We start from the raw sequence: 5,532 nt of genomic DNA on the forward strand, positions 1-5,532 counted from the left end.
AAAATCTTTAGATAAATAAAAAATCTTTAAATAAAGTCTTTAAATAAATAAATAAATAAATAAATAAATAAATAAATAAATAAATAAATAAATCCTAAGCATGCTTCTCTGAAATCCCTAAATGACCTTGCATTCTGGCAGTTTCTACTTTCTGTACTGAAAGGGGTGTCCTCACTCTCCATCAGATGGTGAATTTGATTGTTTTTCTGGTTATGATACATCTGATTACTTATTATCTTAATCTAGAGAGAGAGAAAAAAAATCCTTCTCCTGAACTCTTTCTTGGGGAAAAAAGAAAAGGCTTTTCATGACACTTTCTTGAGCTAAGCCATTCATTCATTCCAATCACTGATGAGTTACTTGACCAGTTCAGCTATTCATACTTCTGTCTCTTCATGTGGTAACTTAAACACACCATTTAGGGTCCTAAGACTGGAGGCATAACAAAAGGAGCACAGGGAGAATGATGAACGTGGAAGATGGGAGCCCGTGGGAGAACTCCTCTCCTGTCACCACCTCAGGGGTCCAGATTACTCTGACAAATTAGGGTTTTAGCTGTGCTGGCTTCCACCTGCTTGGTGCTGATTAGTTACCTGGGCATGGAGCACTCATCACCTCTTTCTCCATCATCCAGATGTCCTTCCCTTTCTTCAAAGTGGATATCACTTCTGCCTTATAAGTCCAGTGTCCTAAGATTAATAAATGACCTTGATTATGCTGTGTCTATTACAGAATTTAGACCCACACTTTTGGTGATAATCTTATTTACCACATTAAAAATCTCTTAGCAACCTCCAAAGTACTATTTTTATTCTTTTTTTAAAAGGACCATCTACATTTTTAGCAATTCCCCCGGCTGTCTCTTAGGCACACAATAGTCTAAGAAGAATGGCTTTTAAAGAAAGTGTGATGGTTTGGAAAATGGAGAATATGAAGCTTGAGTTGTCACACGATGAAAGTGTCCTTTCCTAGCATCACATGGCTCCAGTCCTTTGCTGAGGAATGTCAAGTTGAAATTCAGTCAAGCATTCTCAGGGATCAAGCATTCTCAGAGGTTTTGCAGATATTTATACAGAAGGAAAACTTCTACCACAGGCAGTTTTAAACTACCAAAGAAAGATCTCCTTACCCAAAGACACGAGATAATCACAGTTATCCAGCATCACATCCTTATACAATTGTCTTTCTTCAGGGTTCAGACAAGCCCACTGGTCCGGAGAAAAGATCACAGCCACATCTCTTAATTTCACTGACTCCTGAATAAACAATTTATACTTTATATTTGTATGCATGCTTCCATGTGGCTCTGGTAGGTATCTTTCAAGTTGGGCATTGAGGTAGACAGACAGTATATGAGGATATGTAAGAATGTGTCCAAAAGCTATAATGGAAAGTGGAAACTGGAAGAAGTCTGCTTTATCCTTGTAGAGTTTGGGGGAGGCAAAATTACTTATCCTCATGAAAAAGAACACTTCAAGAAATACATTTTGTGTGTGTATGCTTGGCATAGAAGTCAGCATGGTGAGGCTTCCACCCATGGGAATATGACTGAAACCTCCAAGTCAGAATCCCGCCCAGATGAACAGTGGGGATACTCCTCCTCCTGGCTGTTGGGCTAGAACATTGGTCTTTGCCTGCCTTCAGACTTAAACTGAGTCTTGAGTCTCAAGCCTGCCAGATTTCAGACTGGAACTTACACCATTGTCTTTCTTGGTTTTTGAGCTTTCTTACTTGGGCTAGATCTACACCATTGGTGGTCCTGTGTCTCCAGATTGCTAACCACAGATCTGGGGACTTCTCAGCCTTCATAATCACAGGAGTCTTTATAATAAGTCCTATAGATCTCCTCTTGGAGGACCCCAATTAATACAATCAGTTCTTCAATGCATGCAGGGTGAGTTGAGAAAAATTGTGATTATATGAACTGAGGCATCAAGGAATACCTGCAAAAATGAGGTAAAGTTAAGTTATACTTTAAAGGAGAGGACACTTTTGGCTCTAGCCATGATAGAGTAGTTGCTGTGAGTTGTCCTCTCACCATCAGAGAACTAAAGGGCTAGATAAATATACAAGCCACTGTTTTTACACACTGAAAAGCAACCTATCCAAGGCTGTGACCCTTGACAGAAGAAAAGCATGTTATCCTGGCATTCTCCTTGATGGCATTTCTAGAGCCACAGTGCAGAGACATAGAACACAAAGCAATGGTTTTGCTGGGTGGAGGGAGAGGATATCAGAGTTTGGAGCTTCCTTCCAACACAGCTAGGGTTGGGAGGGCAGGGTGCTAGAGAAGGAGCCCTAAGTACCTATATGGGAATTTCCCTTGGATCCTTGGCTTACATTGGAAGTGTGCCTGTACAGGGCCAGATTTAGAAGAATAGCTCTTAGGATACTGAGTGAGACAGAAGCTTCAGAGGTCTCTAAGAAATCCTACTTTCTTTGGTAAAAATGTAGGATTCCAGACTATTCCAGTGCCCAGAGAGAACAGGGAGACTGAGCATTTAGTTGAGGTCACACACCTAAAGTTCCATACCCAGCAAAGATATCCCTCAAAAATAAAGGCAGGTACAAATTTATCAATTGGATTTGAAAAGTTGAATGGCCAGTAGCCACAAGACAAATAGAAACTTCTCTTCCAGAAGAAATCAGTATGATAATTTTTTATATCTGTTACAGCTTCCTAACAGTTCACCCCCAAAAAGTTACATTGAAGTCCCAATCCCCAATACCTCCGAATGTGACCTTACTTGAAAATAGGGTTTTTACAGACATAATCAAGTTAAAAATGAGACTAGGGTGGGCCTTAATCCAATACGAGAGAGGAAATTTGGACTCAGAAGCAGACATGCATGCACAGAGGGAACTTTGGGCCAAGAGACAGATATGGGAGGAGACAAAGGGAGATCTCAATGTAAAGATAAAGACAGAGGCTGCAGGGATGTGTCTACAAGCTGAAGAATGCCCAAGATTTCCAGAATACCACCAGAAGCTAGGATTGAAGCTTGGAACAGATTCTCCCTTATAGCCCCAGGCAGCAAAATGTTTTTAGGCCCTGTAAATTCATATTTTAGGAAGGAAATCAGAAGTAAACAATTCACCTGTGATATCACCTTTAGAAACGAAAGGGCCATTTTTCTCCGTCTCCTCCTCCTCCTCTTCTCAGAAGAAAGCAGACTCCTGAGAAGTCACACCTTCAAAGTAAGAGCAGAAGTATGTGAAACCAGGCACCCCAACCTCCATCCTCACCCCAAATCACTACCACCTCGACTACGCAGAGGAAACCAGGAATACACACCAGCCTCCCAACCTTGACCTTCAGGTTCCTCTCTTCTCCTGGGCCCTACAGGGAGCCCACATGTGATGGATGCTGCAGCAGCTGGGATTTGGTGTGTATGTGGCCTCTCCCCATGTTCCAAAGTGTGTGGCTCTGCTTCCCAGATCTACCCTGAACAAAACTCCCTCTGCATCCCAGTGGAATAGAGCATGAACTCACCTTCCCAGAGAGGTTAGCCCCAGGATGGGCAGCAAGCATCTGAGCCTACTTACATAGAGCCCAGATCATTGTGCCCAGAATCTTCTCGTTTCCCAATCAAGGCCAGTAACTGCTGGCAGAGCTCTCAGCAATTTTGGTCCTAAGAATAGCTGGAACAAGGAGTAGGGAATGCAGGAGTGTCTGTCAAGATTTAGGCTGAAAACTCCCAAGTGCTCTTTATTCATGCCTCCTGTGTACCCCAATCATGATGTCATACGACAGACACCACAGAAGGGCTTGTGATGCACTTCCCACTTGAATCTTTGAGTTGAGATCTCACCTGATGCCACTCACCCACATGAAGCAGCTGCAGGGAGGAGGAGAAGCAGTTAGGTGCCTTCAGTGGGGTAATGGTATAAAAATAGCCTAGAATGTCCAGGTGGACCTGATATAATCAAAAGGGCCCTTGTGAGAAGGAGGCAGGGGCATCAGGTGATGAAGAGGGGTCAAGAGCTAAGGAAGAGTAAGGAAACAGGTCATCCCTAGAGCCTCCAGAAGGAACACAGTCTTCCCAGTACCTTGATTTTAGCCCTGTAAGACCCATCTCGGACTTCTATCCTTCAGAACCACAAGGTAATCGATTTATGTTGTGTTAAATCATGCTCTGTGTTTGTGTAACTTAGTTACAACAGCAATGAAAACTGATGCAGGGGCCAGAGGCAAGAGGGCTGGGGTTGGGATGAGTTAGGCACAGAGTGCGCATGTCTGGACCAGAGGCCAGGAAAGAGCACGCCAGGTGCAGATACTTGCTCTCGCCCAAAGCCCAGGGTGACCACATGCTGCAGCAGGACAGATGCCCAGGCAGGGAGAGATGCCCCAGGCACCAATCAGCTGGGCCCAGCGGATGGCACCAGACACCAGTCCTACTCCCCTGCTCCTTTGCTTCTCATTTAGCCTTCATACAGGGGAACATTTGCCTCGAGGCAAAACAGAGGAACAGGGGAAAGAGCATATGTGAAATCAGAGAACTTAATTTCTCAATCGACTGATGGTTTCAGAAGACCCTGTTTTAAACATGAAGATGTGAAATTAGAGAGGTATGAATATGGGTGTTTACCATCATTTGTGGCCGAGCTAGTTGCATTATTCAGAAAGTAAAGGCGCTGACATTTTTCACACACATGATGGCTGTTTTAGCAGGCTGCTGGGGGATCCTGTGAACCTGGCAGGTGCTAAGCACTTCTAAGCTCATGATCTCATTTACTGACACAGTCATCCTCTGCGGACATTATTCTGTTATTTTGGAGATGAAGAAAGGGAGGATTCTGAGAAAGAGGCAATTTGCCCCAGGCCTCCTAGTGGTGAGGGGCCCCACTGGGCATCAGCCTCCCAGCTGCCTGATGCTAAAAGACTAGGCATTCTGGCACGACCCTCCAGGGCATAATCCTGAGGATAGGATCTGCATCTGGCCCCATCTTACTTGGCAGGCTCATCAACCACCAATCCCCAAACCCATATCATTTTTCACACTCCATGCTTCTGAGTTTATTTTTTTTATATTATTCTCTCTTTCTAGGCTTTGTTCCTAGAGCAGGGACTGTACCTTTTATGTCTTGCTACATGAAGCCTTCAGCTCTGGAGTCTGGCACTTTACCTGCCAGTGAAGAGGCATTCTTTCTTTTAAGAGTCTCCCACCACCGACCTGCTGTACTGGCATGAATGATTTTATTTCAGTATCTTGAAATCTCTTTAGTGTTAATACAATTGTTCTCATTTTAATTATTATAAAATTTAAACATTATTTTTCTAAGATCAATGGCCAGACAGTTGTGGTCCTGATGGGATATATCCCAAAGTTGTCTGAACCCAGGGCTGGAGGGCTTGACAGTTGCCACAGAATGCTCCGTTATAAATACAGAAAGGCAGAAATTGTGATTAGCTGTTAATATTAACAAATTTTAGGGGCTTTGGTAGGTACTTAGCTTTGGTGTATCTCTGTTTTCCTTAAAATGAAGGCATTGGTCTCTTTCACATTTTTTTCTTTATCATAAGCATGGTGG

General features: G+C 43.3%; 1 long non-coding RNA gene across 1 annotated transcript; it reads right to left on the reverse strand.

The window, feature by feature from the left end:
• Positions 1-591: 591 nt before the first annotated feature.
• On the reverse strand, positions 592-3,673 carry LOC119878338. The gene is made up of 4 exons (XR_005386787.1): positions 3,494-3,673; positions 3,099-3,191; positions 1,130-1,256; positions 592-689 (listed from the first exon to the last, which is right to left on the reverse strand). It is a non-coding gene; the product is annotated as an uncharacterized LOC119878338 (long non-coding RNA).
• Between the last annotated feature and the right edge of the window lie 1,859 nt (positions 3,674-5,532).

The sequence above is a fragment of the Canis lupus genome, unplaced genomic scaffold, assembly GCF_011100685.1.
Source record: "Canis lupus familiaris isolate Mischka breed German Shepherd unplaced genomic scaffold, alternate assembly UU_Cfam_GSD_1.0 chrUn_S1507H1691, whole genome shotgun sequence".
Classification (NCBI taxonomy): domain Eukaryota; kingdom Metazoa; phylum Chordata; class Mammalia; order Carnivora; family Canidae; genus Canis; species Canis lupus.